The following is a 13,385-nucleotide window of genomic DNA, read 5'->3' on the forward strand; positions in this document are numbered from 1 at the left end:
TGCTCGCCAAAATTTTCCCTCGAATCGATCCCAAAACACACGGTCCCTTGGTAATTTAGTTTCAGAGCCGTATGTTATTATTGGTAGAACGTTTTGGGCATAGTATAAAAGTATCTGAGAACATGTAAATTTACCAAATTTATGCAAAAGGACTTTAGCTTGGCATGTTAATGTTTGCAGTTTTTGTTTTATATCCTGCACATAGGGAATATCACACTTCAGATTGTTAATAATCACTCCTAAATATCTGTATTGTGGGGTGATAGAAATGAGCTCTTCCTGGAAAGTCCAGATGGACGATTTTAGGGGGCGACATTTTTTATTATGACATTGCATGATCTGTGTTTTGCTTAAATTAATAGCCATATGATTTCTTTGAACATACAGTGAGAGACCGTGTATCAGCCGCTGTAGACCATACGGCATTTTAGAGATTAAAATAAGATCATCCGCATATAATAACCATGCAATTTGATGAGACCCAAGTTTTGGAGCATCTGAGTTGATATCAATAAAATAAATTCTTGCCCATGTCCAGTATAAACAGGTTAAAAATAGTGGCCGCCAGAATACAGCCCTGTTTCAGACCTCTTGCTGTCGGAATTTTAGTAGTTAGATGCCCAGCTAAAGTAGTTCTTATCTGAATTGCAGTATTTGTATGGAGAAGCGCAATTAGTTTAATTAGTGAACCGGGGCAGCCCATTTTAATCAATTTACTAATTAGCAGATGTCTATCGATTGAATCAAAGGCCTCTTTAAAATCCACGAAAGCTAAAAACAAGGGCTGAATAAGGCATTCACAATTAGCTTTAATCGCATTGATTGCTGTAATATTTATTGCCGTGCCTTTTCCTGCAACAAATCCGTTTTGGAATACATCGGCATTACCAGAGGTTTCTATCCATGCCCGCAAGTCTCTGAGAATCAACCGGGCACAGATCTTGCCCGGTGTATCAAGAAGGGCAATCGGTCTATAATTTGAGGGGTCTTGTCTATTACCCTTCTTGAACACCGGGACAATAATAGAGAGAGACCATGATTTAGGCGATTGTTGAGTACGCATGATTGTGGCGTAGAGTTGATATAAAATCTTTGCCCATAGGTTCGGATCTTGCTTCATCATATAATTAGAGATCCCATCTGGACCAGGGGCACGCGATCTACTAGATTTAGTAATATAAAATAAGATGTCTGCTACTGAGAATTGCAAAGTAAAAACTCCTGGATCACACTAAGTGGTGAAATTGTATTCTCAGGACAGGCATACAGATTTGTGTAATGTTCGACCCATTGAGCCTCTGCTACATCATTGATTTGTAATGAAATCTGCGTATTAGGGTTGGTCTTATTAATTAGAGCCCATATTTGCGCAGAGTTTTTTGATCCCATCTTTTGGAGCATACGTTCTCCATCAGTTTGGTAAAGAATAGATCGATGGGCCTTCATCCAATTTTTATGTTTTGTTTTCAATGATTTAAGGGCTTGCCATTTCACTTGGGTAGGCAAAGACAAAACTACCTTTTTTTCCCTTCTAAACCAGGACTTTTGTCGCTGTACTTCCCTGTCAAAAGAATGCAAGGGAGAGTACTTTGTCTTCACCTTGTTTGTTGTACCAAATGTGTGCAATAAGTCACTATACTCTAGTGACTTGTTGGTACCTAAGGTCTTCTCATACACAATTGTTTGTTCAAATACCCTGGCGAATTTTGCCAAATTGTATTCAGTCCAGTGTAATCTATTCATACCTTTGTTTACTATTAAGGGGTGGTATGTATTATATATCTCCTCTTTTCCCTGTAAAGCCATACAGTGCCATTTCACATTCAATATGTTATGATCACTGTCCTCAGTAGAGATCACACAAAACAACTTAATATCAGAGAATAATTCATGATTAACATAAATGAAATCAATAATAGCACTAGAGTAACCTCTTTTCCATGTGTTCTGTGGCGGGCTATCGGCCGGGCATGAACCATTTAACATAACCAAGTTTTCTTACTCAATAAAAGTGTTCCAGGAGACCAGTCTGCTATCCATGCGATTATGGGGAGCATCCAGACAGTGCAAATTACGTCACCCGCCAGGATAAAATGCGGGTACATAGGGAGTTTAATAATCTCTAACCATAACTCTTCCAGATCTTTAAGAAATGTTTTGGTGGACATTGCAGCTGGATTCCAATATATATTTACTATCGCATATGTTTGTTCTCTTATTGTGATAATTATCAATTGAGTATATCGATTTGGCGCAGACTGGTGTTCTAGAACAATTTCTGAGGACTTGTTTAAGGCCACAAGGAGACCGGACATGGGCCGACCTTTCACAGATCGTATTGCAGGGTTAAAAACTATTTCAAAGTTATCCCACACCGGCCGCTCCGTGAGCCAAGTTTCTTGAAATAAAATAATATCATGCTGCGATAACTCATTGGAACCATTCCTCAATAAGTGCCCGTGGCCTCGAGTGTTCCAGCTTATCATAGACAAAAATGGTAGAGGATGTTGCAAAGTAAGTTATGACTGCTTTGATACAGATTGAGGCATTGGATGATAATTTTGGTTAATCGACTGAGCACATAAGCCCTGTCTCTGATTAGAAACATACGTCTGCGTTGATGGATTTTGCACCGCAGAAATAGGAACTTGATTTGTCACAGCAGAGAGAAGCTCGAACCCTAATTCATATATTTCTCGTTTAGCAAGCCACAAAGTGTTTAACACAACTCGTGAGGACACCCAAAACCGTGCAACAGAGAGATCGTTATCGAAGATAAATTCCACCAAATCAATATCGGAGGATTGCAGATCGTCTAACGCAGGAATTTCAGCTAGTATTGCAAGTATACTAGTGCGATTTAAATCATACTTCGCATTAGGTATATCTCTGCATCGAATAATCAATGGATATAACGATTGTTTGGGTGGTATTTTCGAGTTTTTTGATGGTAAAGACGGAAACCTATTAGAGTGCAGCCAGCTTGTACCCAGTGAGTTGTTTTGTTGTTGAGGATGTATATCAACCCTTGCAACAGGGCCAGCCGGATAACGGCTCAAATCAGTTATTTGTGAATGCATAATGTGCTGGTCAGCCTCTGACTTCGTATGTAATGTAGCATTTTTGTTCAAGTTGGTCATATATTCTTCCACCGCGGTTTTAATTACTTGTTGTATTGACATTTCAGATACACCAAATGTTGGTGGTGGGTGTATTAGCATAATTAATAGGAATTTTAAGGGGAGCAGACATTTTCTTTAAAGAAGAAAGCTCGGGGATCAAGGGCGTAATGAGTGACTGAGCCACGTGATTCTTTTCTGTATGGACTGTTATATGGGGTATCTCTCGAATATCTCTCGAATATTAGGATCCTTCAGCATCTCTACTTGGGCATTCAAGGGTCTTTGTTTAGTCATATAGTAGTCGATCTCCTTTCTGATTTCGTTCCGGCTGGCTTCAACATTCTTATCTGAGATCCTCTCGGGAGAACAAGGTGATGAAGCTGCAAGGGTAGCACCCTCTTTTACTTGTACCGCCGCACAGTGGGGTACTAAGGGAGATGAAGCTTGCGTATTCACCGCCCTATCATGTTCAGCAGCCTCAACCAGCGCGTCTAATGGATCATAAGCTACTATCTGGGCCGGGCATGTCGTAAGATGGTTACTAGCTTTCTTAGCATTAGCCAAGGCGCTATATATTTTTGTACTGCTTCCGCAGCCATGGTGGTGTGCTTCCTAGGCAAGGATAGGGCTTTAATGAAGGCTTTAGTTGCTGAGGTTGTCGTTTTTGTTATGTCTTTACCATTTTTTGTTTTTTTACAAACCAAGTTCTTTTTTGGTTTAAGTATTATTACGGGTGGCTTAGATCCATTAAGTGAGAATATGTTAAACACTTGTTTGTCTCCAGGAACTACAGGGTCCGACAAAGTTTTGTCTTTTGGATTTTCAATGTTTTGGGGCAGAGAAAAATCGTTGTGAATTACATTCGGAAAGGCAGGTAAGGTCTTAAACATTATAGCTTGTGATTGTGTAATAGGATCGGTAGGCGATTTATCAAAAATTAGTGATTTGTCAGGGTTTGATTTTAGTTTTTTTCGGATATTCGTTTCAATACTATGTTTAAGCGTTGCTTGCCAATGTAACAATTTCTCAATCTGTTTATAGTGTGCCTGCAGTTTTCGGTCGAGCGTTTCAAACAGCTTAAAAAGAGAAGAAATAGCCAAATTCATGGCATGCAACGTGGCCTCAATCAAAATGGACGGGGAAATTACTGAAGGCAAAATAGGGTCATCAGATGGTCTGACTGAAATGTCAGGGATACGTCTGGGAGTGGGAGCAGCAAATGAAGCAACCAAACTATGTGCTGTGTCTGAATATATGAAAGAAACTTCAGGTAGCTCTAATGAATTACGACAATCATCCCCTTCCAAAAAGGAAGAGTTTGAGCTTAACTCAATTACTGCAGGCTGAGGATCCGATGAACCACCGCAGCTTTTGATCAGGGGGAGTGGCGGGGGAACATGGCAATCATGTAATAATGGACTCCCCCCCCCCCCCCGGCGGGACCTAAGGAGTTCTGACATAGTGTTTGAGGCTCTTGGTTTCTATTGGAATTGGTGTTGGACCCTGGGGATCCAGATGCTTCACATATTACAGGCATAGGGTGAAACTCTTTTAAAAGAGGGATTACGCCCTCTTTAATAAGAGTGTTATCAGAAACTCCCAAAAAGTTTTTTTACATTGGAGCCTTGGGCGTTCGTAGCGAACTTAAAACAAGGGTCAATTGGTTTACCAGTGAAGTCACAGGATAAGGGTTTAGACTCAAAGAAGAAACGTTTTATATCAGCTGGAGATGTATGCCAATTGAGGTTCGCGGCACTAGCAGGGTGATGCTTCCGGGGCGTACTGCCCATTTGTTTTCGCTTGTGGGTTTCGGCATTATCCTGAACAAAAATTGGGCCATTCGGCATTGTACTTCTTAAGGTACGCATGTCACCTTATAGTAATACTATCACAGAATAAAAATACAAATAGATAAGAATTATGATTAAACAGGTAGATGTTAAAACAGGGTAAGTAAGTGCTGCTTAAAAGAGATGGTCCAAGAGTAGGATAAAAAGTTTAAAAATGGAGAGTGGAGCTGGATTCTTGCAAATACGCCAAACAGTACCTTAATTATTTGCTTGGTCAGAATTTACATATAAGATTCTACGCCGTCTAGGGAACGCCCGATGGCTTAAGGAGCAGCCTTAGTCCGTCTCTCCTCCCCAAAGACCGGCTGAACTGATAGATGAATTTAATGCTCTTAAAGGAAGTTAAACAAACCGTAGATGATCCGAATGGGGACAACAAGTGCCAAATACTTGTCCGCTGAAGGTAAATTATCACGGCCAACACCCGACCACGCCGAACAGCCAAACAGCACCAGCCCTTACTGCCTCCAGGGCTTAACGCCGCAAGGGCGGTTCTGCCGGCAATTTGTGCTTGCTTCAAGTCACGTGATCCGTCACGTGTGCACACTAGGCTCCGCCCCCTCCAGGGAACGGGACTCGCAGCAAGAGCAGCACGCTCGCAGTGCTGCTGTCAGGGGGAACAGGAACACACAAAGTCAAGTGGTCAGGATACAAAGTCTCCCACCAAGTAACAATATCATCGCCGCACGGGCGGCTCTGCCGGCAATTTGTGCTTGCTTCAAGTCACGTGATCCGTCACGTTTGCACGCTAGGCTCCGCTCCCTCCAGGGAACGGGACTCGCAGCAAGAGCAGCACGCTCGCAGTGCTGCTGTCAGGGAGAGCAGGAACACACAAAGTCAAGTGGTCAGGATACAAAGGACTCCCACCAAGTAACAATATCAGCGCCGCACGGGCGGCTCTGCCGGCAATTTGTGCTTGCTTCAAGTCACGTGATCCGTCACGTGTGCACGCTAGGCTCCGCCCCCTCCAGGGAACGGGACTCGCAGCAAGAGCAGCATGCTCGCAGTGCTGCTGTCAGGGGGAGCAGGAACACACAAAGTTAAGTGGTCAGGATACAAAGGACTCCCACCAAGTAACAATATCAGCGCTGCACAGGCGGCTCTGCCGGCAATTTGTGCTTGCTTCAAGTCACGTGATCCGTCACGTGTGCACGCTAGGCTCCGCCCCCTCCAGGGAACGGGACTCGCAGCTCGAGCAGCACGCTCGCAGTGCTGCTGTCAGGGGGAGCAGGAACACACAAAGTCAAGTGGTCAGGATACAAAGGACTCCCACCAAGTAACAATATCATATATATATATATATTTCACAAGACATAGTAAAGATATTTTTTTGCTACAGTTAGTCATTCAATACAATTTGTTCATTAAGAATATATCATATGTACTGAACTGATGCAATGTATCTTATGTAAATAAATTAGTTTAATGGTTTTAAAGAAGGCGCTGAGGATTTCAATTAAAAAAATCTATATCTAAATTAAAAACAGCGCTATATGCAAACAAAGTTACTAATTTGAAGCTTTTACAATTGCAGTGAAGACCAGTCTCCTGAAAAGAAGCAGCCGAATTCGAAGAACAAAGAACTAAGAAGTTACCTGTTAATTTAAGAAAAAAAGTATGTAGAATATCACCATAATATTTGTATTATTACTCAAACATACTGTAAATTTAATACAAGCTATTTCTGTGCCTAAAAATAGAGATTGTGTACCATTTTGTCCAAAAATCTCCATGTCTTAAACAGCGATTTACAGCCAGAATGGCCCACAAATTTCTATTTTTGGACACACAAATTACCCAACTGAACCGCTACAATTTTCATATTATAGAACAAACAACTGTTTTAATTGTATACATTAGATTTACTATTTGTACTTTTCCACACCACTAGCTTACTTTTTTTTGGTCATCTGAACCCCAGTTTAGTAACACATAAATTCAAGAATACCTATCCCTACTAGTTGTAGTTCCCAATGCACAATCACACACCATTACATACATCTTTATCATCTTACTCAAACACTCATGCACACAGCACACATACATTGCAGAACACCCCAACCCATACCTTCTTTATTTTTTTCAACAGACCCTGAAGAATGCCTACGAAAAGTCAAGTCCATAGAAAGCAACGCAAAAGTAGAGCAAATTAAAATAAAAGTGTCCAACATAAGCATCCATCTCTAGCAGAATTTGTAAAAAAAGTTGAAACAAAACAGCTAATACAGTCATTTAGTGAAACACAAGAAGTTTCAATTACAAAAACGTTGCCTCCTCTATCAAAATGTAAAACAAACCAAAAAACAATTAACAGAAAATCAGCTATCACTACAGATAAAACTACTTCTTTAAATTTTAATATAGTGCAAAGTAAGCATACCAAGAAAAGTATTTTAGCCAAAATGTACCATCACAAAGTCCTTCAAAATCTTATAAAAACAGGAGAGAAATCAGGTTCAATGCTTAAAACCTATCATAGGAAATTAATCTTAGAAGCGTTGATGGACAGTGCAATTCTTCTCAAAAGAAAGTTATTTATTTTACTGTTAAACAAAATGAAACCACTAACAAAACTAATAACTAAATTATAAAAAAGACTTCTCAATAAGCGAAATGTCAACAGAAAGAACTTCTTAAGTATCTGCGGAGGTGAATGGAATCACACTACGAGCACAGAACCATATTTTAATGAAGAAGCGTACAAACAAAAGCAAACAAATACAATTGCCATACATAGCAGGGGTCGAGGTTATGAAAAAGTGAATAATACCATAATGGAACAAGAAGTACTCCTTACAAAATTGTGCCCTGAAAACTTATAATTACCCCGCCATTCAACTGAATCAGAACGTCTAGTGTAAAAATGGCCATGCACATCAATGTGTAACATTCCCAAACAATGTTTCAAATCTTTACGCCAATTCCTCAATAAATATGTAAAAAGCAAAGACAAAATCAAAATTAAATTACTGCAAAATATGGATACCTGTCCAGTGCGCAAGTACACAGGACTACAAGGACATTCTTTGGCCTGCATTACAGGACCTACTTGTAAAACCACTTTCCATGATATCAAAAGGATATCAATACATCATTCAACTATAAGAAATCTAGTCTATAAACTGTACTATGCTAAAAGTCCTGCTTTAGCACTAGCAAAGTTAAATAACATCCTTCTACGTGGTACAGCGAAAGACCTACTTGAGGAAATTGACTATATCCAGAAAAAATATTTTGGAAGTGAAAGCCATTTACAGAATGAAATAGCTTTAAACCAATTAAGCAACAATTCTACACATGGCAACCTTTTGCTAAACACATACAAAAAAGAAATACTAAAATTTAAAAGTACATCAGCTGAAGTACCAAACCATGCATGTGTATGTTGCCGTAGAACTTTTTATAAAAGTAACACAAAAACTGTAGACCTATCATACAAAATAGAAGACAATGAAGATTCTAAATGGTTTGAATTAGCTCTCTACCTTGTAGCAGAAAACAAATATGAAATAACTGAGCCCTTAATACTTACTTACAGTTACTGCACTACAAAACTTGACAACAACCAAACTCCTTCATGTGCTATCACAAATAATTTGGAATTATACCCAGTACCAAAACCCCTACGACAACTTAATTTATTTGAGAGCATTCAACCAAAAACAGCAAAATTACCTCCCTCTGAATTGGTAAAAGGCATTCGTGGAAAGGTAGTTTATTTACCATTAGATCTAAAAGAAAATGTGCATACTCTAGGAGTGCAACGTCCAATGCAGCAATCTTTAATTATCTTAGTAAATGGAGTACCTACAAAAGACAAAAAAATATGGCAACAGTTGGTAGATTTACATAAAGTTAGACAAGCCTTGCAATATCTTAAAGAGAATAATGAATATTACAAAGAAATTAATATTGAAGAAAACTTGAAAGATACAACTGAAATAATTCAAGAAACACAAGAAGCTTGTCAATTTGAGCTACTAGATCCTGCTACAATATCAAATACTTTAGACCATTATACAATTCATCCTTTGCACTCTAATGACACCGAAGAAGATGTACTGGAAACGTACCAAATGCGTCAAACAAAAGGATCGCCAATCAGCATATGGGAAAAAAGTATAGAAGCACGTGCTTTTCCTCTACTCTTTCCTACTGGCAAAGGAGGAAGGTATGATGATAGACCTATTCAAATAACAGCTTCAGAATACCGCTCATTACGGATGTATTCTGAAGATCCTAGATTTAGACAAAAGGTGGAATACATATTCCACCTACTCTTTGAAAGTGAACTAGCAACTTTATGTTACGGAGTTGCACACAAATTAAAATCACGATCACACTTTCAAAATATGACAGCTACACAATTATTAGAAAAAGTGCCACAAAAGGATGAGGTTTTACAATCAAATATTACAAATCTATTAGCAAATATGCGTGGTACTAAAGAGTACTGGTTTCGACGTCATGGAGATGTATGTTGTATGATCAGAAACCTTGGCCCACCCACTTGGTTTGTTACATTAAGTTGTGCAGAATATGCATGGGAAGATTTACATGATTTCCTACGCATATCAAATAAAAACAAAACAAACATAGATATACTAACACCTGGAGAACTTTGTTCTTTGGATCCTGTTAATGTTTCAAGATATTTTCACCATCGCTTAATTGCTATGCTACATTTTATTTGTAATAAAACTGTTCCTCCCCTTGGAGAAGTGCAACACTTCTTTTGGAGAAAAGAATACCAAACCAGAGGAGCACCACATATCCACATGCTTTTATGGATTAAAGATGCTCCTAAATTTGGTCAAGACAGAGATGCCACTGTTTTACAGTTTATAGAAAAATATGTCACTTGTGAAATTCCATCAGAAGCCACAAATAGTGATCTTCATGCACAAATTTTACAATTTCAAAGACACAAATGTGGAAAATACTGTCGTCGCAAATACAAAAACAAAGGGAAATACTACACCAAATGCTGATTTGGTTTCCCTAGACCAGTTACAAATACAGGTCAAGTGAACAACCTCATGTCTTCAGTTAGTTCAGTTAGACATAGTGTTAAAGGTAAGTCACCTAAAAATACATATTACATAAAAAGAAAAGAAGAAGAAAATATATCAATGATTATAATGCAATCATTGCTCACTTATGGAATGCAAACATAGATGTGCAGTACATTGCAGACAATTCTACTGCAGTTGCACGATATGTCACAGCATACTTAACTAAAGCAGAAAAGACAGAGCTCCAAGACCTCTGGAATGACCTGTCATCAGATAAAACAGTGTCTCAGAAATTATACAGCTTGTGCATACAAATGCTCACCCATAGAGAATGTGGATCATATGAAGCAGCTGATCATGTAACTGGTACTGCATTGTATGGTAAATCTGAAAATATAGTATGGCTAAGTCTTGGTCCAGCTAAATCTAGAAAAAGAGTTCTAAAATCATATGAAGATATAGAAACAATAGCCAAACGTGATCCCAACAGCCAAGACATTTTAAAAAACAATTTATTGGACACATACTACCCAAACAGAAGTAATACTTTGGAAAACATGTGTCTATACCACATAGCCCAAAACTACACATACAAAAATAATATGAAACCTAATGAAAAAAAAGGTAAATATAGAGTGACAAACTGTGAAGGCAGCTTAGTTAAAGTCACTAAACCAAATTTAATTAATCATATCAAATTGTCATTAAAGACTCCTCAACATAAAGAGGTATATTACATGTCCCTGCTACAACTCTTCAAACCATGGAGAAAAGAAGAACAAATACTAGATAACTATGACTCATACGAGGATGCTTTCAAAGCAAATGAAAGCACTATAACTGATGTAAACTTTACACAGTACAAAACAATGTTGCACAATGAACAGCAACACGAAGAAGAACTCCAAGCCCAACTAGATAAGGACATTCCTGACAGTAGTCAACCTTCTGTAACAGAAAGCCAAGAACCACTGGGAGAACCACTAATAATAAATGAGGCAGAATTAGCTATCATAGAACTAGAAAACACCATGTGTCAGTATGAAGATAAAGAAGACTTAACTATACTACAATCAAAACTAAACAATGAGCAATGTAGCATTTTTCAAGAAGTAACAAAACAAATTGCACATGGTGTAAAACATGAAAATAAAGAATGTTCCTGCCATAATTATCAACCTATACTACTGTACGTCAGTGGTGAAGCTGGTTCTGGCAAAACATTCCTAATCAAAATCATTAGTAAATTCCTTCAACAATTGACAAACAACAAACTGTCAGCTGTTGTCACTGCCCCCACAGGTTTAGCTCCCTACAACATAGGTGGTGTTACATTACACCGATTACTACTATTACCAGTAGAACACCAGAACAAATTAGACTATTACAAACTTTCTGCAGAAGCTGCAATGGAATTATGCAGATTATTGAAAAAAAATGAAAATGCTACTAATAGATGAAGTGAGCAGTGAGCATGGTCTCCAACCTGATGTTAGCTTTGATTCACCTCAGATTACAAGAAGTACTCAAAGCAGACTATGAAGAGCTCTATGCAGGAAAACACATTATTGTTTTTGGAGATCTGCTTCAATTAACACCAGTAAAAGGTGAGCCTATTTTTAAAACATTAGGACACAAACTCTGCCGTAAAACTGTTGGCAGCATTGGAAATGTCAACCTTTGGCAACATTTCCAATACAGAGAATTAACAGAAAACATGCAGCAATCTGCAGATCTCACTCATGCCAACATTTTATAAAGTATCAGAGTTGGTATACTTTCTAAAGAAGGAGAAGCAATATTGAAAACCCGGCACATTAATGCACTTTATGGCGATAATGCATGTGCTGCAGATGTTATGGAACAATTATCCCACAAAAATGTCAATTGTATGGCCTTAATGACAACTCTTGCAAGCTGTTTCAAATTCAATGAAATCATGCTAAGTAAAGAAATGCAACCAATCATGGAAATTAGCGCCACAGACAAACTAGATGTACATGGTATGACACTACCCATGTGTGAGCAAGCCACAACAAAAAATCAATTTCAAACACAGCAGGCTTAGAAAAGATATTAAAATTATCCTTAAATTGCATAGTAATGCTTAAATGTAACCTTGACGTGGACCAAGGACTAGTTAATGGAGCACTGGGTACAGTTGTTGGTTTTCAAACATACCCACGCGACAACAAAATTCAGTTTGTCAATATACTCTTTGACAAACTTTCAGAAGTAAAAAGGATAGGACGCTCAACAGCTAGATTCCTTCTCTTCAAAGATACGTATGTACGCAGAGAACAATTTTCTCTAACTCTTGCATACGCAGTCACGATTCATAAATCACAAGGTCTTACCTTAGACAAAGCAATGATAGATATTGGTAACACAGTCTTTAAAGAAGGCATGAGCTACGTAGCACTATCACGCTTACATACACTTGACGGTCTATTTCTAATCAACTTTGATGCAAGTAAAATAAACGCTGATATTCCTTGCATTTTAGAATACAATAGACTTTGCTCACTATACACCCCCACCTAAACACAAATTCTGTTCCACAAAAAGTAAAACGTTATAAAAGAAAAATAAATCAAACAGAAATGCAACAGGATGTCACTGCAAATCCTCCAAAGAGAGTAAAAGAAACTAATACTTCATCAAGTACCACAAGCAAAAAAGAATCAATTAGGGAAAGTAAACTAGGTACGTCTTTAAAGAAGGAAGACAAAATCCAAAAAAAGCAGTTAGATACAGAACTACTTGGACCATTTAAATTCTCAAATATAGCTGGTGTAAGTTGCTACGCAAATGTAGCAATGAATATTCTATTTCAATTACCACCAATTGTTGACAACATTTACTTACACAGTACAGACCCATTGTGTTTGCAAATGTTAGTACTTCACGGAAATGCAGCAAACAATCCTGACAACACGTATAGTGTTTATGGAATAAGACAACAATTGGACTACTGTGCTGGAATGGTGAAATTCACTATAAACTCACAGGAAGATCCACAAGAATTTCTAATGTACTTACTACAAGTACTGGAAAACAAAATACATATGGAAACATACATGCACTCTCTGCAACAATGTAACACAAGAAGAAATCCCCAAATTGTGAATCCATTCAATTTCAGCGACTTGTACAAAATGCAAACCATGGTAGATTATGCTCTACCTGCAATTCAGATAATCGCTCCACCTTAGTAATAAAAACACATAGTAAATACATAATACTAATGCTTCTACGCTACAATGCAGATGGTACCAAAAACAACTGCAAGCTGACTGGATTCACACATGGTCAAATATCACTTGGTAAGAAAACCTTCACAACAATATGTATAATGTACCACGCAGGAGCCACAACCAATTCAGGGCACTACACTG

This window comes from Ambystoma mexicanum, chromosome 1p (assembly GCF_040938575.1).
Source record: "Ambystoma mexicanum isolate Mex_15411 chromosome 1p, UKY_AmexF1_1, whole genome shotgun sequence".
In the NCBI taxonomy this organism is placed as follows: domain Eukaryota; kingdom Metazoa; phylum Chordata; class Amphibia; order Caudata; family Ambystomatidae; genus Ambystoma; species Ambystoma mexicanum.